The following is a 25,344-nucleotide window of genomic DNA, read 5'->3' as shown; positions in this document are numbered from 1 at the left end:
GATAAATACATTGGTTTTATTCATATTTTCAAGAGACTAGATTGTTCCTCTCTGAAGATTTCAATTTCATTAATTTCTGTTCAGATTCTTATTTTACATTTTTTCATGTGACTTTGGTCTTAATTTACTCTTTTTATGATTTAAGATGATAACTTCACTGTTTGCATTTTCATCTTTTTTCCCTTATGTAATATATGATGCACATGATTATTTCAGTTTCTCTCTCCTACATGCCACAAATTCTGATAAGTTCTAATTTTGCTTGCATTTAGTTAAATATATTTTTAAATCTTTATACTCATTCTTTTTGTCCCTTGTGTTAATTCAAATTGTATTTAATATGTCCGTATGTGGATTTTTTCCAGTTATCTTCCTGTTATTGGTTTCTCACTTAATTCTACTGTGTATTTGGTGAAGAAACAGAAAAAAATTCTGTTCTTTTAAATTTAGAAAGATGTATTTTATGGTTGAGAATGTGGTCTATCTTGTAAATACTCTCTGTGACCTTGTGAACAATAAGTTCTCTGTTATTATTTGAAGTCTGCTATACCTGTCAATTACATCCAGTTGATTGATGGCATTGTTGATTACAACTGTGTCCTTAGTGACTTTTTGTCTGTAGGATCTCTCCATTTCTGATAGTGCTTTTTATATCTTTTACTATAATCATGGGTCCATTTATTTCTTCTTGTAGCTCTGTCAACTTTTGTCTCCTATAGATGGATTCTTTGGGTTTTGTTTCTTTGTTTGTTTTATTTTATTCTCTCTCTCTCTCTCTCTCTCTCTCTCTCTCTCTGTCTGTCTCTCTTTCCACGTAAACAGTATCTGATCTTTTCTAATTTGTTAGTATTTAATATTTTCTGTTTATCATTTCTTACTAGTTTCTATCCATTATCAGTTTGTTCAGTGGCTTTATATTTACATTGGTATACACTCTGTAGTTTTTGTTTGGTTTTGAGTCCATGGTTGGGCTTGTATATAGTGCTTCTTTTTCTTTCCAAAATAAGGTTGTACTTTCATTGGTTTCCATAGATTTTAAATATATTTGCAAATGATGTAATTAGTTTTACTTTTACAACTAATACATCCACATTAATTTTGGTCCACGTTCAGATAGTTCTATTCTATATCAAAGGTACTAGTTGTCTATCATTTCCATAAGAAAGTGAAACTTATTCTTCCTTCTTGTTCTCTAACCTGTATTTCATTTACCTTTAAGCAATTCCTACCTTGTCCATGGGAAATATGTCTTAAGTCTTCAGTAGACACCTCATATTCTAAGACTAAAGTATAAAACCCTATATATGCTAATGCTACTGTGTTTTTCTGTGTAAATAAACTTTATAAATTATGCACAGAAAGATTAATAACAATCACCAACAGTAAAATAGATTTATTAAAAGAATATACAGAGTAAGAATTACATGGCTCTAATCTATCTTTAAAGTGCTATGCTTCATGTAGATCTTAGCAATCTCAGCATAAAATAACTTTTCTTCTCTAACTAATCAGAAATGCTAAATATTTAGTTTACCACAGTCTCTTTGGAATATTCAATTTGATAGCATTATTACACTTGAGCTGTAAAATCATTATTAATTACAAAAGATTAACTTGAACATAAAGATTATAATAACATGAGAGTAAATTAAAAAGACAAGATGACTTTTAAATACCTGATAGAAAGGCAGCATATACATCGTGAATACTCTGGACACATTTGTGTTTGGGACAGCAAAGGGCATCATAGTACAAACATGTGTCACACATATTGAAATAAATTACTATTATTGGTATTTTGAGCAAACTGATATTAGATCAATTAAGGAAAATAGGAAAATGTATTTTTTACTTGTGCTTATTTCCTCTTTGGTATTCTACATTTATTTGTGTAAATTCACAGAGTTTTTATTGTCAGTGTGTTTATTTATTGTTTGTTTTGAGACAGTGTTTCATTATGGTCAAGTTTATCCTCAGTCATATACTCCAGACTGTCTTCCAACTAAGGGATAATCAATCCTCCAGCCTCAACTTTTTAAGTGCTGGGTAGATTTGCATATTTGGAATATTGTCAGTGTCTGTCTTAGAGCTTTACTGCTGTGAACAGACACCATGACCAAGGCAACTCTTAGGAGGACAACATTTAATTGAGGCTGGCTTACAAGTTTAGCGGTTCAGCCCATTATTATCAAGGGGGAAACATGGCAGCGTCCAGGCAGGCATGATGCAGGAGGAGCTGAGAGTTCTACATCTTCATCTGAAGGCTGCTAGTGGAAAAGTGGTTTCCAGGTAGCTAGGACTAGGACATTAAAGCTAACACCCACAGTGACACACCAACTTCAAAAAGTTCACACCTTCTGATAATGCTACTCCCTGGGGCAAGCATATTCAAACCATCACAGATGCCTACTAAAAATTTTAAACACTAACTACAAGAGAAGTCTACTAATGTCAAATCTTCCTCCAATCCCTTCTATTTTGCTCTCTCACATTTATCAGGAAATGGAATGTCTAGGCTGGTGAGTTCTTTCCATTCTAATTTTAGGTATTTTGATCTAGTCTTTTCTTTCTTGTACATCTTAAGGAAAAGATTTAAACAGTTCTAATCTTTGTTCCTTTCTATATAGACAGTTTATAAAAAAAAGATATAAGGTACAATCTGTTCTTTATCTTTATTTAAACTGACCTTATTTTATGAGTTTACATAGTTTGAAATGATACTGATCTGGAATTGGGGGCATAACAAAGATTCTTTCATTTCACATATCCATAGTCTATGATTTTATAGATGTAGAAAATAATACTGATGTATAGTTTGGGGGCAAAGCATGGATTCTCTCCCTGTCTGCAGCCTATGTTCCTTTCACATCTGACACTGTTTTCCCTCCAACAACATGGCTCCATGCAGATCGTTTTTGTTGTTGCCTTTCAGTAGTTTCTCCCATCCATTCTACCCAATGTCAGTATCAGAAGAGAAAGGTAAAAATACCAGACTATTGCAGAGCAATTTTTGAAGAGTAACCACAAATAATTTTTATAGTATTATTTCTATTTTCTATATATGAAACCAAGAGTTATTGAGGACCATAGCTGCCTATATGATGACAATACTAGGAGTATCTGGATCCACGATCAAATCAATTTGATATGGTTACATCAACAACTTCATTTCTCAGCGTCAACTGTTCCTATTTTCTGTGTTAGTTTTCTGTGAATGTCACAAGTCCCTTAGCTTATTAACTTATAAAGAGAAAAGATTTTGGGGGACTTAATGATTTGGAGATTTCTGTCCAGGATTCATTTGCCCCATTTCTTTGGGGCCCATTCAAAGCAAGGACATATCACTGTGAACAGGAAATGGCCATGCTCTGCCATCACTTCATGACAAGTATGTGAAGAATATAGTAGAAGCAGCAAAAGCTTAATTATCTCTTTCAAGGATATTCCTCTGGGACCAGAAGACCATCCATTAGGCCCCACCCCATAAAGCTAGAGTCTTTACTGATTCGTAATAATGCTGAGACAGAGATTAATGCTGAAATGTAGAGCCTTTGGGAGTATTTAACATCCAAACTATAGTACATTGGCCAGTTTTGTTGAAGATTATATACCTGTAATGTCTAGTATTAAGTATCTTACCTTGTTTGAAAAAGCACTATAGTAGATCAGTTACAACAGAACAGTAATTTAGAAGAGAGTAAAGAAAAAAAAAAAAAACAAGTGCATGTTTTGCTGTCAGTTTCTGTGTGTGACACTGTAATAGCATGGTCTTTGGCAATAGTGGCTTGCATAAGGAGATGGCCACTAAACACTTAACAATGTACAACTGCAAGTGCAAAATGGAGATGTGCTAGGTGGTACTTCAAGGGATGCCTGCCTGAGACTAGTTGGAAGTGGATTATGGGTGGGGGGTGTGAAAAGATGCCTTATAGAGGAGGAATACAGAAATACAGAATTGAATTCTTTAAAAAAAATGCAATCAAAGTGTTTTGAATATTTTCAGGAAGCCAGAACTACTTCTCCATTCAGAAGTGTGTCAGGGATTTAAGTTAGAAAAGAAAGAAGAGGCCAGACAGGGGAAACTCAAACAGTGATGGCACTTAAGTAGTTGATAGTTAACAAATTAATTAAGTACTCGTAGCTTATTAACTGTATTATCCAGCCAGAATGACATCTTAAGAGAAAGAGTGTGTTTTTGGTAAGCTAATATTTACAGCTACCTTAGTCAATTAGAAGACTATAAGACAACCTCCCTATTCCGTTTAATGGGGTTTGCCATATTTACTGGCTGAGGAGAAAAAGCACAGGAATATTCTGGGAATTCTGAGGCATGTGAGACTCAGATATGCAATTTTACTGCCATAATAAACCATAGCATTAGGTGCAGATAAGAGTCACATTTTAGAAACATTGAGTATAGACTACTTTAAAAAAAAATTGAAGTTTCAATGTGTATGCAAATCAGGAGCAGAGTTTGAGAAATTGCATGTAAGGTTTTTGATAATAAAGCAAAACTTTGGAAATCATTACTGTAGATAAGATTTAAATTTATATGAAGATTACATTAGGCTTTGCCTCTTTGGAAGAAACTGAAAAGTATTTCATGGCCTCATTAACAACAGCAACAGCAAGGAAGAACAGAAATCCAAGAGACCACACAAGTATTCAAAGATTAACTTCAAGGATGTGATAAAAACATAAAGAAAAGAAGTAGAGTTTTGTAGAAGAAGAATTGCAACTTACATCTGAAATGATGCTAAGTGGACATCATTGTTTTTTGATAGCAGAGGTCTCAAGCCTGTAAAAATTCATCCCCAACACCAACAAATACATATATCTAAGGGGGAAAGTAAACTGATGGCAAAAGCATTGATAAAGGAGTTTTTTGAATATAAAGATGTGCTATAGAACTATAACCCAACATGCCAGAAGGTTAGCCAGGAAGCCAGGGATGCTTGGATGAACTTTGTCTCAGAAAAAAGGAAAACCCATACAGCCTGGAAGTAGTCTACATACTAAGCCTCTAGGAAGAGTCTTGGTTTGTGTCGATGTTGCCCATTAAAATTGTTACTGTGCCTTATACTTTGTAAGGCACTTCCTCCAGAACGGCCAATTTCCTGCTTAGACTAAAGCTCTTCCTGTATTGATGTCTTTGGCTTTACAGCTTTAATTTTTATAATTTTCTTGCTTTTGTCTTTTAATCTGGTAAGATCCATTTACTTTTGGTTGCTCAAAATGTACCATACTATCTCTTTTCCTTTGAATATTCACATTGCATTTCTTCATACACTCTCTTTGTATTACTGCTTTCCAAGAGAGTCCTGTGCATTCTTGAAATTAACCCTCAATGTCCAAGCTCCCTTTTTAGGTCCAATGCCTCATCTCTGCGCTCAGGCTGTGGCTGGGACATCCCTGTACCTCCAAAGAATTTGGTTTCTTGATGTTATTTCTGTAGCAAACACCATGTACTACTAGAAGTCACAAATAGTTTCATTTTGACTTTTTTCACCCAGGGCATAGACCAACATCTACCTTCAGCAATATAAATATTGGTAGGTACTCAACAGATGCATTCTGAATCAGTATGGACATTTCACCCAAGAAAATTTGGGGTAAAAGGAATGAGTGCAGAGTTCCTGTACAATAAATATTAGCACTAATTAATCCCCTACTAAATGCCACGTATGGGTTTTATTGTTGATGGACTCATTGACCTTTAAGACAACCATTAACTCAGGTACTGTTATTACCAGCAGTTTATCAGTGAAAGCTGAAGAACAGAAAAGTTAGATAATATTCTCTGTTTATATAATTAATAATTCCGAGATCATAATTTATCCAGGTTTTATCCGTTTTCTACTGTAGCTGTGTTAATTTCTGTTGTATTTTTAGAACAGGAGGAAAATAAGCATAAAGTTTATTGACTTAATTGTTTCTATTTATAACATGCTGTGACAAAAAAAAAATCTGATAAGTCCCTGATGTTTTCTTTAGCTCCTGTCTTAATATCTGTGTTGAAATAAAGTAAGCTCAAATTTCAGGTTCTTGATTGATTGTGTTTCTTAAGACCAAGAAAACCTTTTATATTGTGTATAACATATAGGAAAACATAGTGTAAACCAGGTTATAAATCAAGCAAACGTTGTCATAGACATTGCTATAAAGTTAGAGATTTTTATTATTTCACCCAAATGTGGTTTTTTTGGTAGGAATTATAAAATCCATTTTCTAGGTTGTCATGGTGGAGATTCTTCAGAGTTCTATAATCTTCCTGCATTAATGGGCTTTTGTCTCCTTTAACCACACCTTGGTTACATCACAATAATAAGCCAAAGGTTCATGGTATGAGTTGAACAACGGTGTCTAACATTGACATTTTTATCCCAAAGGTGATATTATTAGGTGGAGTCTCTGGAAGGTAATTAGATCATGATTGTAGACCACTCATAAATGAGATTAATGATTATATAAGAGACTGGAGAAAGTGGTTAAGTCTAATCCATCAAACAAGAACAAGTTGAGAAAGTACTGCCTATGCGTCTGAAAGCAGCCTCAAGAGTTACTGGATCATAACACTGACCCGGAACTTCTTGGTTGTCAGAAGTTTGAGAATGAATTTATGTTGCTTAGAAACTCTTCAGTTTCTGATATCTTGTTTTTACTAACTATGAAATTGTATATGCACCAAAACAAAACCAAAGTAGTAGCAATTTAGTTTGATCATGGATTGGTCAGATTAAAATGCCTACTTTGTTTTGATCATATAGAATTTTTCATTTACTTTATCCCTTAACAATCTCAAACTTTTGTAGATTGATTTTAGTAAAATTACTAGTATTGAGGCAGACAGAGTCTGAAATGGTCATCTTCTATAACCAGGAAGGGCTTCCAGTGGTGACAGGGACATCAACCAGACACAAAACCGTTGACTTATAATTTGTCCTGCTTGTAAGATGTGTTGGGGCAACAGCTGTACAGTACTTGTGAGGGATGCTAAACAATGACTGGTCCAGCTTGAGGCCCATTCCAGAACAGGGAGTCAAAACCTAACACTACCTGGTTGGCCAGGAATCTGAAGTGGAAGAGTCCAGAGACCTGGGACAGAACCAAACATAAGTGGGTAAAAACAAAAGCAAAATAAGTAGGTCAACAAAATAAAATTATATTCTGTTATATTCATAGACTGGAACCTAGCCCAATTGTCATCAGAGAGGCTTCATCCAGAAACTGATGGGAAGAGATGGAAAGACCCACAGACAAACATTAGGCAGAGTTCAGGTAATACAGAAGAAGAGGAGAATTATAAAACCCAGAGGGATTGAAGACACCATAAGAACACAGCCCACAGAACCAAATGAGCAGGACTCATAGGAGTTCCCAGGGACTAAAGAGATGGTCATGGAGCCTGTAAGACTCTTAGCTAGGTCCTCTGAATATATGTTATGATTATGGAGTTTGGTGATCTTGTGGGACTCCTGACAGTGTGAGTGGGGACTGTCTCTGAGTCTCTTACCTGCTCCTATTTGGTTGCCTCATTCAGGCATGATACGAGGGTATGTGTATAGGCTTATGGTAACTTGTTTTGCCACATTTGATTGATATCCCTTAGAGGACTGCTCATTTCTGAAGGAAAATGGAGGAGTGAGTCTGAGGGAGAGAGGAGTTGGAAGGAGGGGCAACTTTGGTCAGAATGTAATATATGAGAAAACATATTTTATAAAATAATCCTTTAAAATTCATCTACTTTCAACATTATTTTTAACAATGAATTATTTTCACGAAATCTCATATTTTAAGGAAATATTCATCTTCTATTCTGAGATATTTGATTGCAATTTTTAATTTTTTTAACTTAATGGTTAATATACTTATGATAAAGTGAATGCATCTAAATGTAGACTGAAATACATGGTTTTGGACATGTCTTTTTATTTAAAAATTCAATATTATTAAAGGCTGTTTGAAGGCCAATGAATATACTATTATATGGGTATATCAAAACTATTTAATTTCATCCTCTAATACCACAGATTCGAATCACTCTTCAAGATTGACTTTTATAATCAAAAATGATGAGATCATTTTGCTACTTCATTTTCTACATCTCCAATATTTCTAAAGCTTTTTTATGTAAATACAACTATTGGGTCAAAAGTTGTGTAGATTTTGTTTTATTGATGCATGTGAAGAATAATTTTATTCTTGTGATAATAGATACTCAGTTTTGTCAAAACCACTTTTCTGAGTATCTTTTTGGCCTTGCTTCGTTGACTTAGTGGGCCATGTTTCTCCTGGTGTTCTCCAATCCCCTTTTCATCAATAATTAATAGAATTTTGTCAGAATATAAACCAGTGAAGGGAATATTGCTAAACTTGGTCATCAGCTCATCACTTAGAAATAATGCTTGATTCCAGAACTGATGTAAAATTATCATGATACCATCATTCCACTCAACAAGTTCTGCTTCCTGCTGGAGAACTGTCATTCTACTCTATTTGTTTCATATTTATATTTTGTTTACTTATTTACATATATCAAATAATTGGGAACAAAATCACATTAGCAGTTTAGGAGACACTCAGATCATCTATGACTTTAAAAGGTAACAGGAGAAGCTGTTCAAGTGATTCTTTTAAAATATCAATATTTACAAGTTGTTAGGAAAGAATGTTTTCAAGGATCAAAGGTCTCTTATGTCTGTTATGTATGCTCAGCTCTGTATTGCAGGTAATTTCACGTTTAATATTCTAAGATCAAACATAATTTAACCATAGATGGCTTCACTTTCCCCAATATCCACGCTTACTTTTCTTAAAGGTTATTTTTCATCAAATACCATATATATCATGTCATTGTACACTGAGACAATTAAGACTTTTGCGTAATCTTTAAATGTCAGCTACGTTTTTTTAACTGTTCATTTTCAGCTTGAAAAGATATTTGAATCCAAACATAATATTTCCTTATCATCTCATCTTTCATTTAAACTCCCATTACAACAACCTAGTGTGGCTATTTTGAAGGAAACATGAGAATGAACGGTAGATAAGCTCATGGACCCTGTCACATTCTTTTCTCTGTGAAAGAGTTTATTGCCTCCTAACAGAACAGTAATATGCTATGAATATGAGATGTGAGGCACGCAATGCAATACTCCATTTGCTAGCTGATACAAATAATACAATCGGGGTTGGTAGAATTTATAAACGCACCATATTTATGTACTTATTACAGCACAATGATAGTCTTGCAATTACGTTTAGAACCAAATAAAATATAATCTCTAGAGTAAGAATACCCTGGAGCATGTGCAATATTGTCCCAGCATGCAGTTGGTGAACTAATAGAAAATACTACAGTGGTGGTTTAATGGTGTTGGAAGGTGTGAGGTACAGTTCTGAATGCCAGTCATTTCAGATGTGAAAATGATTGGTTTAATCACTTGAAGCCTGTCTTTCTTAGCAACTTGGATGGGTAGACAGGCACCTGCTTTCTCTTCATACCTCATGAACCATATTATCACACTTGATGGATGTAAATAAACTTTTCTTGTTAAGGTTTATTATATTTCCTACAAGACACAACTTCTCCAAGTCAGTCATAGTCACCCACGTAGTTCAAGGTTTTAGATCTCACCTGGACTCTTGCAACATATTTATAAATGGCCTCATTTAGAAATGACCCTGAGATTTCACCTTACACCACTCAGAATGGCTAAGATCAAAATCTCAGGTGACAACACATGGTGGAGAGGATGTAGAGAAAGAGGAACACTCCTCCATTTACTGGTGGGATTGCAAACTGTTACAACTCTGGAAATCAATCTGGAGGTTACTCAATTCAACTTATTTCCAAATTATCACAGCAAGTTACTTAAAATACATATTTAGATATAATTTAATTCTAATTAATATGCTTCAGAAGAAATGGAATACTCATATATCTTAATTTGTTTTGTCATTCATTTTGTGTGTAGAGGCCAGAGGACAACCTGTGAGATTCACGTCTCTCCTTCTACCATATGAGTGCCAGTGACAAACTCAGGTCATGGGACTTATATGTCACATGTATCTTAACCCACTGATCACTCTGTCAAGCCCCTGAAAAAATATACATTGTTAATCAACATATTAAATAATCTAGTTAATTTTAAAGATGTCTTACAGTGTCTTAATTGGTTAAGTACAAACTTAACATGTAATCCAAGTATTTTGTCCCCAAGAATCTATCCAAAAAAATTGAAATATATGTGCACGAACACTTCTGTGTGAATGTTTGTAGCACCCACTGTGGGCTATGCTTTCTTATACAAAATGTCTTTATGGACTTGCCTACCATTCATTTTTATGGGTACATATTTTCAATGTGGTTTCATCTTCTCTTAGCCAGCACATGGCATCACATTGGCAACCTAAATATTGGGAAGAATCTTCACTCACCCCACATCTGAGAGAGGGGCTAATATCCAAAATATATAAAGAACTCAAGAAGTTAATCACAAAATACTAAACAACCCAATCAAAAAATGGGGTATAGAACTAAACCGAGGATTCACAACTGAGGAATCTCGAATGGCTGAGAAGCACCTAAAGAAATGTTCAAAGTCCTTAATGATCAGAGAAATGCCAATCAAAATGACCTTGAGATTTCACCTTACACCACTCAGAAAGTTTGAAATAGATCTACCTGAAGACCCTTGGGAATATACCCAAAGGAGGCCCCACCACGCCACAGAGGCACATGCTCCACTATGTTAATTGCAGCCTTATTTGTGATAGTCAGAAGCTGCAAATGACCTAAATGTCCCATGATGGAAGAATGGATACAGAAAATGTCGTTCATTTACACAATGGAATACTACTCATCTATTAAGTATGAGGACATCCTGACTTTTGCAGGCACATGAATGGAACTAGAAAATATTATCCTGAGTGAGGAAACTCAGACCCAAAATGACATGCATGGTATGTACTCACTAATAAGTGGATATTAGTCATAAAAAAGAGTACAGGATACCCAAGATACAGTCCACAGAACTCTTTTGAGGTCAACAAGCTGAAGTGCCCAAGTGAGGATGCCTCAGTCTCACTTGGGAAAGAGAAGAAAGCAATCACTATTGGGGAGGGAGGGAAAGACCTAGGAGGGAAAGTGGATGACATTGGGGATGTGGGAGGAGAAAGGGATCCTGATCTGGTATTGGGTGAGGAAAAATGAATGAAACTCTGAGGGCCAAGCAGAAAGAATGCAAACAGGCAACCTCAGGAAATATGAGGTTGGGGGGACCCTCTAGAATGCACCAGAGACCTGGGAATTGCGAGACTCTCATGACTTGAAGGGAGGGACCTTAGATGAAATAACAGACATTAGGGAGAGGAAACTTATAGAGCACATTTCCAGCAGGAAGATAGGACATCAAGTGAGGGATGGGGTTGCATCTTACCTTGGTCACTCTTTGTTACTTACATTCTCTTGGTTTGTGGATTGTAGCATGGTTGCCCTGTACTTTATGTCTAATATCCACTTATCAATAAGTATATACCATATGTGTCTTTTTGGGTATAGATTACTGCAGTCAGGATGGTATTTTCTAGTTGAATTTATTTGCCCGCAAATTTCACAGTGTTCTCATTTTTATTATCTGAGTAGTAAATTGTGTGAATGTATCACATTTTTCTACCCATTCTGGGGTTGAAGGACATCTAGGTTGTTTCCAATTTCTGGCTATTACAAATAAAGCTGGTATGAACACAGTTAGCATGTGTCCTTGTGGCATGGTAGAGTATCTCTGAGAGTGTTCTGCTTGCTCCACATCCTCCCCAGTATGTGTTCTCACTTGAATTTTTACCCCGGACATTCTGAAGGGTAAAGGGTAGAATCTTCAATGTAGTTTGATTTTCATTTCTCTGATGACTAAGGATGTTTAACATTTCTTTAAGTGCTTCTTAGCCATTAAAGATTCCTCTGTTGAGCTCTGTACCCGATTTTTAATTAGATTATTTGATTTGTTGCTGTTTAACTTCTTGAGTTCTTTATATAGTTTGAACACTAATCCTCTGTCAGATACAGGGTTGGTGACAATATTTTCCCATTCCCAAGTCTGCTGTTTTCTGCTATTGATGTTGTCCTTTGCCTTATAGAAGCTTTTCAGTTTCATGAAGTCATATTTCTTAATTGTTGGTCTTAGTGCCTGAGCTATAGGTGTTATTTTCAGGAAACTCTCTCCTGTACCAATATATTTAAGTGAGTCCTCCAATTTCTATTGTAGATTTAGTATATGCGGTTTTAAATTGAGGTCTTTGATCAACTTGGACTTGAGTTTTGTGCAGGATAATAAATAGGGATCAATATGCACTTTTCTATCTGCAGAATCCAGTTAGACGAGAATCATTTGCTAAAGATGGTTTCTTTTTCCATGGTATGGTTTTGGCTTCTTTGATGAAATCAAGTGTACACAGATGTTTGGGTTTATTTCTTTGTCACTGACATAATGCCATTACTCAACCAGTCTGTTTTTATACCAGTCAGTTTTTATTACTATTGCTCTTGAAATCAGGATACACCTAGAAGTTCTTTGATTATACAGGAGCTTTTTTAACTATCCTGGGATTTTTTACATATGAAGTTGAGAACAATTCTTTCAAGGTCTGTAAAGTATTGAGTTGGAATTTTGATGAGAAGTGAATTGAATCTGTAGATTCTTTTTGGTAAGATAGCATTTTTACTGTTAATCCTACCAATCCATGACCATGGACTTCAATCTTTTGATATCTTCCTCAATTTCTTTCTTCAGATACTTGAAGTGTTTTGTTATATAGGTCTTTTACTTACTTGGTTAGAATTTCAGCAAGATGTCTTTTAATATTTGTGGCTATTATGAAGGGTTTTGTTCCTCTAATTTCTTTCTCATCTCACTCATTATTTATAAAATGGAGGGTTACTGATTTTTTTGAGTTAGTTTTGTATCCAGGCACTTTGCTAAAGGTATTTATTAGCTACAGGATTTCTCAGGTGAGAAGAAGTTATATTATTTTGTTTTAGGATGAAACTATGTATATATTTCTGTGATTTGTCCATTGAGGAGCATGGGTAGTTGAAATCTCCCACTATTATTGTGTGAAGTGCAGTGTGAGCTTTGAGCATTAGTAAAGTTTCTTTTATTAATGTAGGTGCCCTTGCATTTGGAGCATAGATACTTCATACTTTGACCAGTATGAAGTGTGTGCTTCCTTATCTTTTTTGATACCTTTTCCTCAAAAGTCAATTTTATTTGTTATTAGAATGACTATGCTAGCTTGTTTCTTGGGACCATTTACTTGGAAAAAATTTCCAGCCTTTTACTCTGAGGTAGTGTCTGTCTTTGTCACTGTGGTGTGTTTCCTGTATGCAGCAAAATGCGGGGTCCTGTTTACATATACAGTCTGTTAGTCTTTTGATTGGGGAATTGAGTCCATTGATGTTAAAAGATATTAAGAAATAGTGATTGTTGCTTCCCGTTATTTTTGTTGTCAGAGGTAGAATTATGTTTATGTGGCTATCTTCTTTTGGGTTTGTTGAAAGATGATTATTTTCTTGCTTTTTCAAGGGTATGGTTTCCCTAAACAACAGAAGGTCCACATTTACATGGAAGCTGAACAATGCTATACTCAATAATTTGGTCAAGGAAGACATAAAGAAAGAAATTAAAGACTTTTTAGAATTTAATGAAAATCAAGGGACAGCATACCAAAACATATGAAACACATTGAAAGCAGTTCTAAGAGGGAAAGTCATAGCTCTGAGTATCTCCCAAAGGAAGCTGGAGAGAGCATACACTAGTAGCTTAACAGCACACATGAAAGCTCTAGAACAAAAAGAAGCACACATCCAGGAAGAGTAGATAGCAGGAAATAATCAAACTCAGGTCTGAAATCAACCAAGTAGAAACAAAAAGAACTATACAAAGGATCAACAAAACCAGGAGCTGGTTCTTTGAGAAAATCAACAACATAGATAAACCCCTAATCACACTAACCAGAAGGCACAGAGAGAGTATCCAAATTAACAAAATAAAAAATGAAAAGGAGTATATCACAACAGAAACTAAGGAAATTAAAAAATCAACAGATCTTATTACAAAAGCCTATACTCAACAAAACTCGAAAATCTGGCTGAAATGGACAATTTTCCTTACAGATATTAGGTCACAAAGTTAAATCAGGATCAGATAAGCCATCTAAATAGTCCCATAACCTCTAAAGATATAGAAGCAGGCATTAAAAGTCTCCAACCAAAAATAAGCCCAGGACAAGATGCGTTTAGTGCAGAATTCTATCAGACCTTTAAAGAAGCCCTAATATCAATACTCCCCAAACTATTCCACAAAATAGAAAAAGAAGGAACACTACCTAACTTGTTCTATGAAGCCACAATTACACTTATACCTAAACCACACAAAGACCCAACAAAGAAAGAGAACTTCTGACCAATTTGCACTATGAATATCAATGCAAAAATACTTAATAAAATCCTCACAAACCAAACCCAAGAACACAACAATGTGATCATCCATCATGATCAAATAGGCTTTATCTCAGGAATGCAGGGATGGTTCAATTCACATAAATCCATGAACATAATCCATTATATAATCAAACTCAAAGAAAAAAATCACAAGACCATCTCATTAGATGCTGAGAAAGCATTTGAAAAAATTCAATATCCCTTCCTGATAACAAACTTGGAAAGATCACGAATTCAAGGTCCACATCTAAACATACTGAAAGCAATATACAGCAAACAAAGAATTTTCAACTGAGGAATATGGAATGGTTGAGAAGCACCTAAAATAATGTTCAACATCTTAGTCATCAGGAAAACGCAAATCGAAATAATCCTGAGATTCCACCTCACACCAGTCAGAATGGCTAAGATCAAAAACTCAGGTGACAGCAGATGCTAGCAAGGATGTGGAGAAAGAGGAATACTCCTCCATTACTGGTGGGATTGCAAACTGCTGCAACCACTCTGGAAATTAGTTTGTGGTTTCTCAGAAAATTGGAGATAGTACTACCCTAGTACCCAACCATAATATTCCTGGCATATATCTAAAAGATGCTTCAATGTATAACAAGGACACATGCTCCACTATGTTCATAGCAGCCTTGTTTATAATAACCAGAAGCTAGAAAGAACCCAGATGTCCTTCGATAGAGGAATGGACACAAACAATGTGATACATTTATACAATGGAGTAATACACAGCTACTAAAGTAATGATTTCATGAAATTCTTAGGCAAATGGATGGGATTTAAAAATACCATCCTGAATGAGTTAATTGAGTTACAAAAGAAGATACATGGCATGCAGTCACTGGTAAGTGGATAGTAGCTTAAAAGCTAGGAATACACAAGATACAATTATCAGACCATATGAAGCACAAAAAGAAGAAAGGCCAAAGCATGGATGCTTCAGTCCTTCTTAGAAGGGGAAATAAAATACTCATAGGAGATAGAGTGTGGGAGAGACTTGAGAGGAGAGGCAGGCAAAGGGGAAAAAGGGGGCAGGACCAGGTATGAGAGGAGACACGGATGTACAGAGGTTCAGGAATTTGAACAAAGTGTGTACCAATGGAGATGGAGAACTGGGGGTAGTCACCAGCAATTCCCAGATGCCAGAAAAGCAAGCGTTTCCCAAGACCCAACAGGAATGAGTCTCCCTGAAATGCCCAATGAAGGGGAGGGAGAACCTGTTCGCACCATATCCAGAGTCTAGGCAATGCCCCCAGTTGGGGAACAGGGCCAAACATTCATCTCCAAATTCTTAACCCAGAAGGGTTCCTGTCTAAAAAATATACAGGGACAAAGTGTGGAGCAGAAACTGAAGTAAAGGCCATCCAGTGACCTGGGGATCCATTCCATGTACAGTTACCAAAACCAGACAATATTGTTGATGCCAAGAAGTGCTTGCTTACAGGAGCCTGTTATAGCTGTCTCCTGAGAGACTCTGTCAGAGCCTGAGAAATACAGAGTTGGATGCTTGTAGCCAACCTTTGGACTTAGCATTTGGTCCCCAGTGGAGGAGTTAGAGAAATGACTGAAGGAGCTGAAGGGATTTTCACATGGAGGGACCCATGGCTCATATGTAGCAGAGGATGGCCTTGTTGGACATCAATGGGAGGAGAGGCCCTTGGTCCTGTGAAGACTTGATGCCCTAGTGTGGGGGAATGCCAGGGTGGGAGGCAGGAGTGGGTTGGTCAGTGGGGAAGCACCCTCACTGAAGCACAGGGAGGAGGAATGGGAGAGGGAGTTTCTGGAAGGAAAACCAGGAAAGGGGATGGCATTTGAAGTGTAAATACATAAAATATCCAATTAAAAGAAAGACATATTCCAGCATGTCCCTTAACTTGTCTTTGAAATAATTAAGAATAGAAAACATCATATGCTTTCCCAGCATTTTCTTTATAATCACATAGCTTTTAGACTATTAAAATAAGGAGAAAGTTCAAGAAAAAAAAAAAAGGAGTTCTCAGGTAGTATTTATGGGGTTACATATGTGTACTATCATGTCATGTGTAAATACTAATATTTTGGCTTCTTCCTTTCCAATTTGTATCCCCTTGAGCTGCCTTAGTTGTCTGATCGCTCTAGCTAGAGCATCAACTACTATATTGAATAGATATGGAGTTAGTTGACAGCCTTATCTTGTTCTTGATCCTAGAGAAATCATTTTTAGGTTTTCCTCCATTTAATTTGATATGGGCCATTGGCTTGCTGTATATTGACTTTAATGGGTTTAGTTATGAGCCTTGTAATCCTGATTTTTCCAGAACATCATGAAGTAGTGTTGGGTTTTGTCAAAAGTTTTTCCGGCATCTAGTGAGATGTTTATATGGGTGTTTTCTTTCAGTTTGTGTATGTCATGTATTTCATTGATGGATTTTCATATATTGAATAATTCCTGAATCTCTGGGATGAAGCCTATTTGAACATGGTTGATTTTGTTATTGTTGTGTTTTTGGATTTGGTTTTCAACTATTTATTGCATATTTTTGCATTAACGTACATGTGGAAAATTGGTCTGAATTTCTCTTCCTTGTTGTGTCTTTGTGTTGTTTAGGTAACAGGGTGACTGTGGCAGTATAGGATGAGTGTGGCAGTGCTTCTTTTGTTTCTATTTTAGGCAATAGTTTGAGGAGTACCAGTATTAGTTTTACTTTGAAAATTCTGGTAGAATTTTGTGCTAAAAACCAACTGCCCCTGGGCTTATTGTGTTTGGGAAATTTTAATGATTGCTTCCATTTCCTTAGGGGATATAGACCCATTTTAATTGTTTACCTGATCTTGACTTAATTTTGGCCAGTAGTATCTATCAGCAAAATTATCCATTTTGTTTAAACTTTCAAATTTTGTGGATTACAGGTTTTTGAAGGAAGACCTAATGATTCTTTGGATTACCTCAGTATATGTTGTTATGTACCCATTTTCATTTTTTATTCTATTAATTTGGGTACTGTCCCTCTGCCTTTTAGTTAGTTTAGCTAAGGGTCTCTCTATCTTGTTATTTTTTTAATAGAATCAGCTCAGGGTTTTGTTGATTCTTTGTATTGTTTTCTATTTCTTATATATTGATGTCAGTCCTGACACTGATCATTTTCTGCTTTCTACTCCTCTTGCATGTGTTTGCTTCCTTTTTGTTTAAGAGCTTTCAGATGTGCTGGTAACTTGCTAGTATGAGATCTCTCCGGTTTCTTTATGAAGGCACTTAATGCTATGAACTTTCTCCTTCTCCTCCTCCTCCTCTTCCTCTCCTCTTCCTCCTCCTCTTCCTCTTCCTCCTCCTCCTCCTCCTTCTATTTTAGAGAAAGCATTTAATTAGGGGCTGGCTTGTTTACAATTTTAGAGAGTTATTCCATTATTTTTTTAATTTAATTATATTTTTAATCCATTTTTTACACTCCATATTCCATTCCCTGCCTCCACAACCACCCTCTCACTTCTCCACATCCCATACCTCCTCCATAAATCACCCTGTCTCCATGTGAATGTCCCCACCCTACTTGACTTCTAAACTCCCTGGGGCCTCCAGTCTCTTGAGGGTTAGGTGCATCACCTCTGAATGAACAAAGACCTACTTTATGTGTGTTGAGGGCCTCATATCAGCTGGTGTATGTTGTTTGTTTTGTGGTCCAGTGTGTGAGAGATCTTAGGGGTCCAGATTAATTAAGACTGCTGGTCCTCCTACAGGGTCACCCTTCTCAGCTTCTTTCAGCTTTACCCAGTTCAAAAACAGGACTCAGCTGCTTCTGTCCATTGGTTGGATCATTGCTTTCATTGTGTCCTACAGGTTTGGGTAGGATATGTTTTCATTTTCATTGAGTTCTAGAAAGCCTTGAGTTTCTTTCTTTGTTTCTTCTCTGACTCATTGGTCAATTTTTGAGAAGGTTCTATGAGTTGGTAAGAAGACCTGTATACTTTTGTGTTTGGGAGAAATGTTCTGTAGATACCTATTAGATCCATTTCATTCATAACCTCTGTTAGTTTTATTATTTCCCTGTTTAGTTTTTATCTCATTGACCTGTCCATTGGTGAGAGTGGGGTGTTGAAATCTCCCATTCCTTTTTTTTTAATTAGGTAATTTCCTCAATTACATTTCCAATGCTATCCAAAAAGTCCCCAATACACCCCTCCCAGTCCCCTACCCACCCACCCCCACCCCTTGGCCCTGGCATTCCCCTGTACTGGGACATATAAAGTTGGCAAGTCCAATGGGCCTCTCTTTCCAGTAATGGCCTACTAGGCCATCTTTTGATACAAATGCAGCTAGAGACAAGAGCTCTGGGGTACTGGTTAGTTCATAATAATGATCCACCTATGGGGTTGCAGTTCCCTTTAGCTCCTTGGGTACTTTCTCTAGCTCCTCCATTGGGGGCCCTGTGATCCATCCAGTAGCTGACTGTGAGCATCCACTTCTGTGTTTGCTAGGCCCCGGCATTGTCTCACAAGAGACAGCTATATCTGGGTCCTTTCAGCAAAATCTTGCTAGTGTATGCAATGGTGTCAGCGTTTGGAAGCTGATTATGGGATGGATCCCTGGATATGGCAGTCTTTAGATGGTCCATCCTTTCGTCACAGCTCCAAACTTTATCTCTGTAACTCTTTCCATGGGTGTTTTGTTCCCAATTCCAAGAAGGGGCACAGTGTCCACACTTTTGTCTTCGTTCTTCTTGAGTTTCATGCGTTTAACAAATTGTATCTTATATCTTGGGTATCCTAAGTTTTTGGGCTAATATCCACTTATCAGTGAGTACATATTGTGTGAGTTCCTTTGTGAATATGTTACCTCACTCAGAATGATGCCCTCCAGATCCATCCATTTGCCTAGGAATTTCATAAATTCATTCCTTTTAATAGCTGAGTAGTACTCCATTGTGTAAATGTACCACATTTTCTGTATCCATTCCTCTGTTGAGGGGCATCTGGGTTCTTTCCAGCTTCTGGATATTATAAATAGGGCTGCTATGAACATAGTGGAGCATGTGTCCTTCTTACCGGTTGGAACATCTTCTGGATATATGCCCAGGAGAGGTATTGCTGGATCCTCTGGTAGTATTATGTCCAATTTTCTGAGGAACCGCCAAACTGATTTCCAGAGTGGTTGTACCAGCTTGCAATCCCACCAACAATGAAGGAGTGTTCCTCTTTCTCCACATCCTCGCCAGCATCTGCTGTCACCTGAATTTTTGATCTTAGCCATTCTGACTGGTGTGAGGTGGAATCTCAGGGTTGTTTTGAGTTGCATTTCCCTGATGATTAAGGATGTTGAACATTTTTTCAGGTGCTTCTCTGCCATTCGGTATTCCTCAGGTGAGAATTCTTTGTTCAGTTCTGAGCCCCATTTTTTAACGGGGTTATTTGATTTTCTGGAGTCCACCTTCTTGAGTTCCTTATATATATTGGATATTAGTCCCCTATCTGATTTAGGATAGGTAAAGATCCTTTCCCAATCTGTTGGTGGTCTTTTTGTCTTATTGACGGTGTCTTTTGCCTTGCAGAAGCTTTGCAACTTTATGAGGTCCCATTTATCGATTCTCGATCTTACAGCACAAGTCTTTGCTGTTCTATTCAGGAATTTTTCCCCTGTACCCATATCTTCGAGGCTTTTCCCTACTTTCTCCTCTATAAGTTTCAGTGTCTCTGGTTTTATGTGGAGTTCCTTAATCCACTTAGATTTGACCTTGGTACAAGGAGGAAATCTCCCATTCCTAATGTGTATGTTTTGATGTACGATTTAAGCCCTAGTAATGTTTCTTTTAGGAATGCGAGTGACCTTGCATTTGGAAAATGACTATATGTTCAGAGTTGAGACCTCATTTTGGTGGATTTTTCCTTTGATGAGTATGAAGTGTCCTTCCCATCTCTTTGGATTAAATTTGGTTGAAAGTCTATTCTATTTTGTTAAATATTAGAATGGCTACTCCAGCTGGCTTCTTGGGTCCACTTGCTTGGATAAACCTTTTCTAGACCTTAACTTTGAGGTTACATCTATCTTTATTGCTGAGGTATGTTTCTTGAATGCAGTAGAATGAAGAATCCTGTTTGCTTCCACTCTGTTAGCCTTGCCTTTCACAGGGGAAGTGAGTCCTTTGATATTGAGAGATATTATTGTCCAGCAGTTAGTAATTGCTGTTACTTTGATATTGGTTGTGATGGGAGAGATTGTGTGTTTCCTTTCCTTTAGTTTGGTGATATATAAATATTTATTTTCTACATTTTCTTGGTATTTGTTAGCCTCCTTTGGTTTTTGTTTCCCTTCTAGTACCTCTTTCTGTAGGGCTGGATTAGTGGAAATATATTGATTAAGCTGGGTTTTGCCATAGAATATCTTGGTTTCTCCATCTACGGTGATTGAAAGTTTTTCTATGTATAGTAGTCTTTCTATGTATAGCAGTCTGGGCTCACATCTGTTGTCTCTTAGAATCTGCCCATCATCTGCCCAGGCCCTATGGCTTTTAGAGTCATTGAGAAGTCAGGTATAATCCTGAAGGTCTGTTTTTATATGCTACTTGGCCTTCTTCCCTTGAAGCTTCTAATAGTCCTTGTTTGTTCTATACATTCATTGATTTGATTATTATGTGGTGAGAGGTGTTCCTCTTCTGATCCAATGTATTTTGTGTAATGTAAGATTCTTCTGTTTATAGGCATATCTTTCTTTAACTTGTGGAAATTTTCTTCTATGATTTTGTTGAAAATATTTTCTGGGCCTTGTAGGTGGGAATTTCCTTCTTGTTCTATTCATTATTTTTAGGGTTGGAATTTTCACATTGTCCCAAATTTCCTGGATATTTGGTGTCAGGAGCCTTTTAGATCTAAGAATTTCTTTGATCAATATATGTATTTCTTCAGTCATATCTTCTGTGCCTGAAATTCTTTCTTCTACCTCCTGTATTCTGTTGGTGATACTTGTGTCTGTCTTTCCTGTTCTCATTCCTAGGTTTTCCATTTCTAGGATTCCCCTCATTTGTGTTTTCGTTATTGCTTCTATTTTCAATTTTTTAAAAATCAAATTTATAAAATTACAAAAAGATATGGGAACTATGTGGTAATAAAGCTATCTAAAATAAGCAAAAACTAAGAAAATCAAGAGCTTCTGACCTCAGCCTGCTTCATAGTATTCTCCCACACTGATCTCTTGCCTAAGTCTCACTCAGATCTTATTTGTCCACCAACCACTAGGTAACCAATAAATGGTCTCCAGTAGTTTTCCATATATTCTAAACTCTTTACTGATTCAATGATTTTGCTCATTCAGTTATATAATGGTCCTTGGACCCAACCTGTTCAATAAATCCACTTCTAATTCATCCTTCAAGCCTCCACTCATGATGTATTTTCAAAGAAATACATCTTGCTCTCCATGTTCCTCCTTCATCCACATTCCTTATTTTAACTTCAGTTATCATTACTGTTAATTTTAGTATTTTTTCATACCAAGCAGATCTCAGAGACTCTGCTAAAATTACTCCATGAATAATTAATCAGGTTGTGAATGACTGCTAGAAGTCCAGAAAATATGGGGTATTCTTATCCAATCTTTTATAAACTTCATCTTCAACATTATTTTAGCCAGCAGAACTACAGAGAAAATTATATAATGGCATCCAAAGAAGATCACGGGTTAAAATTTCAATTATGAATTGCTATCAGTTCTTGCTTTCCAGAATGTGAAATGGCAGTTTTCTAACCAAATCCATCAGTTGCATGTAGACAGATCAAGTGTGTGCATGTTGTGACTGGTAGTTCTAGCAATGATGATAGATCACACTCACTCACAGACTGTCATTGTCTGACATGATTGACTGTTCACAATAGAGACCACAAGGAAAGATGGATGACCACTTGGGGACCACCTGTTACAAGAGAGGAATACTGTATCATTTCTCCTGTTAGAAAATCACTTTATCAGGAAGATTTCAAAAATTAGTCAGCAGACAGTGTGTAAACAAGTATTCTAGGCAGACAAAACACCATCAAGTGACACATTTTAGGTACAGGATATTTTACTAATCTAGGGTTTTCACAGTGTTTATTATTATTAGAGCTGAGAGAAGACTGTGGCATTATTGGCTTTCTCAGTGAAGAGATGCTACAAAACTGACCACTATTTCCTGAGTTAGTAAGACCAAGATGATATAGCACTATGCAGTATAAGTGATTTGTTTGTTTTAAGCCCCTAAGGATTAAGATTGAAAATAAACTGCATAACAAATGCCTTAAAAATAAACTGTAGACAGAAATATGTTATGTATTCACTACCATGCAAGTAATATGAGAAGGACCATTTAGAAAGCAATAGAAGGAATAATATGTAGCCTTAAGAATTTTTCATGTGAACTTGAATATTGTCAAGCAGAATTCCATGTAGAATTATCTCTCTCGAGTTTGTGAAGAAGAAAAATGACAAATTCTTAAAGGGTCATAGAGCTTGCTAAAGATGCAGGTAGTTACAAGAAACTGGAATTTCTATTAGTTGAAGTATGAAAGTTTAATTCTTCTTCAGACTTTATTTTTAAACATTTATGAAATATTGTGGGAACCAACTGAAGAGGCAGAGCAAGAATATCTCTACTCTCTGCTTTGAAACCAACTTAAAGCCCAGACCATACAACAAAGAAGCAGAAATGAAAGCATGCAAAACTGTCATGGAGTTGCTAAATGTGCATCTAGTTCATATGAGGACAATCCTAGGATTGTGTGCTCCTGGTTCACAAGGAACATGAGGATTATTCAAGGAAAGGTGTATTCGATGACCTGTCAAACTGGTGACCTCCATGAAACACATAAAGGGTAATTGCTGTGTGGGATGTTGGCTAGTTTTTTTTTTTTTTTTCCCAGTGAAGAGATAGGGGAGATAGAGGCAAGTAAGGTGCTTGCTTACTCCCTTGAGGAAAAAGATTACAAACAAAATCCAGAGTCATTAGCCTACTCTGATGCAGGGGAAAATGTTATTGGCAAGTAATCTTTGAAAAGTCAATTCACACAAATCATAGGAACTTCAAATCTCTACTAAATAGCAGCTTAAATGCAGGTTATCTGACTGCAAAGGCAATTACACTGAGGTCCTTTCTAGAGTTATGTACTGGTATATTGTCAGCCAAAAAATAGTTCCTTATTCAGTCATGGATAAAAGTTTTATCTATCTATATATTGTCCTTTAATGGATAGTTGAGGCATGCCTTGGCTTTTAGATGTCAATTTTTCCATAAACTAGAGTCACTTAAGGAGAGAATATCTCCTGAAGAACTGTCCAAATCAAATTGAAATGTGGGCATGTCAGTAGGGGATTGTCTTAGTAGTTAATTTTTCTGGGCTACTGTGGGTGACACCATTCCCTAGGCTGGTTCCTGAAGTGTATAAAAGAAGTAGGAAAAGGTGGCTAACAGCAAGCAGGCAGTATGAGTGTGTTCTATTTTATCTGCTGTTGTCTCTGGATAGGATGTGACGAGCTGCTTGAACTCCTGCCTTCAATTTCCTGAAATGATGGACTGTGACCTGGAACTATGCGGCAAATTAACCTTTTCCTCACGATGCTATGTTTGGAAAGTGTATTTAATCACAGCAATAGAAAAGAACACCTGGGAAAATGGATATATGAAGTGTATGTATAATTTAAGTTTTTGCACACAGACACACACACACGAGAGAGAGAGAGAGAGAGAGAGAGAGAGAGAGAGAGAGAGAGAAAGAGAGAACACAATGATAAGAAAACCTAAAAGTACAGATGGTTTTTACATTTCAAGGATAAATGATTCATGTGAAGTGATAGAAAACATACAACAAAAAGGAGAGGATAAATGAGGACCATTACATGTTGAATAAATGAAATTAGCTGTATATCCAAAAACAAATTTAAGGTGAATTTAGAGAACATCCAACTTAAGGAAAGACACATTAAAATAGCAAATAAAATGATTATTAGTGAAATTATTTAAATCCAAAATTAAATCAAATGTGTCTCTTCATTAACTGAATAGCATAACATCAAAAATCAAAGTGCCTAGTTTTTAGGAAATATAAACAGTAGAAAGAAATATAACAACAGTCTTGACAGGTACATTAGGTAAATATTAAGAAATGTTCAGAGAAAAACAGGTTAAAGTAATTATCTTTAATAAATACCAGCATTTATTTTTAAATAGAGTGAGTGTTTTTTGCATTCTTTAAAAATTTTACACTGCAAAGAAAACTGTTCATAAATTCCACAAAGTGAAGTTTATGAATACTATAATCTCAAACCATTATAAAATAAAATCAGAAACAATTGCCATTATAGAAAACCAACACTTAAACCATGTAGAAACTACACCATGAACACAAAACAACCCATGACAAAAATAAAAATTGTGTTGTAAAATGAGTCAGAACCCACTATAAAGCTTCATGGCTCCTCTACACTGTAAGCTAGGGAGAGTTTTAGTGTACAAAATAAATTGTATTGCACCAAATATTCATGTTACTAAAGCAGTAAATAAATGATATAGAGATTCCGTGTAATGACGAGATAAAGTTGAGTAAAAGCCCCAAATAAAGAATAAAGAAAATATTAATGAAGATACATTTTAGGACTATAAACCAGAAGCGCAATAATGTAGTATTAATGTAGTAATGTAGTAGTAATAATGTAGTAATGTAGGAGTAAGATAATGTCTAAAACAAGAAACCGCAATTTTTTTTGAGATGAAAAACTTAAATTACAAAATAAAATCCTAGCCGTTAATATGTTAAAATAATTACAGACACTTAGAATCCACACTGAAAGTTGATATGGAACTTCAAGTGAAGCCTTATACTTTGGAAATTCCTGAACA

The sequence above is a fragment of the Mus caroli genome, unplaced genomic scaffold (genome assembly GCF_978045245.1).
Source record: "Mus caroli unplaced genomic scaffold, Mus_caroli_1 scaffold_3, whole genome shotgun sequence".
NCBI lineage: Eukaryota > Metazoa > Chordata > Mammalia > Rodentia > Muridae > Mus > Mus caroli.
This window is presented reverse-complemented; position numbering follows the sequence as displayed.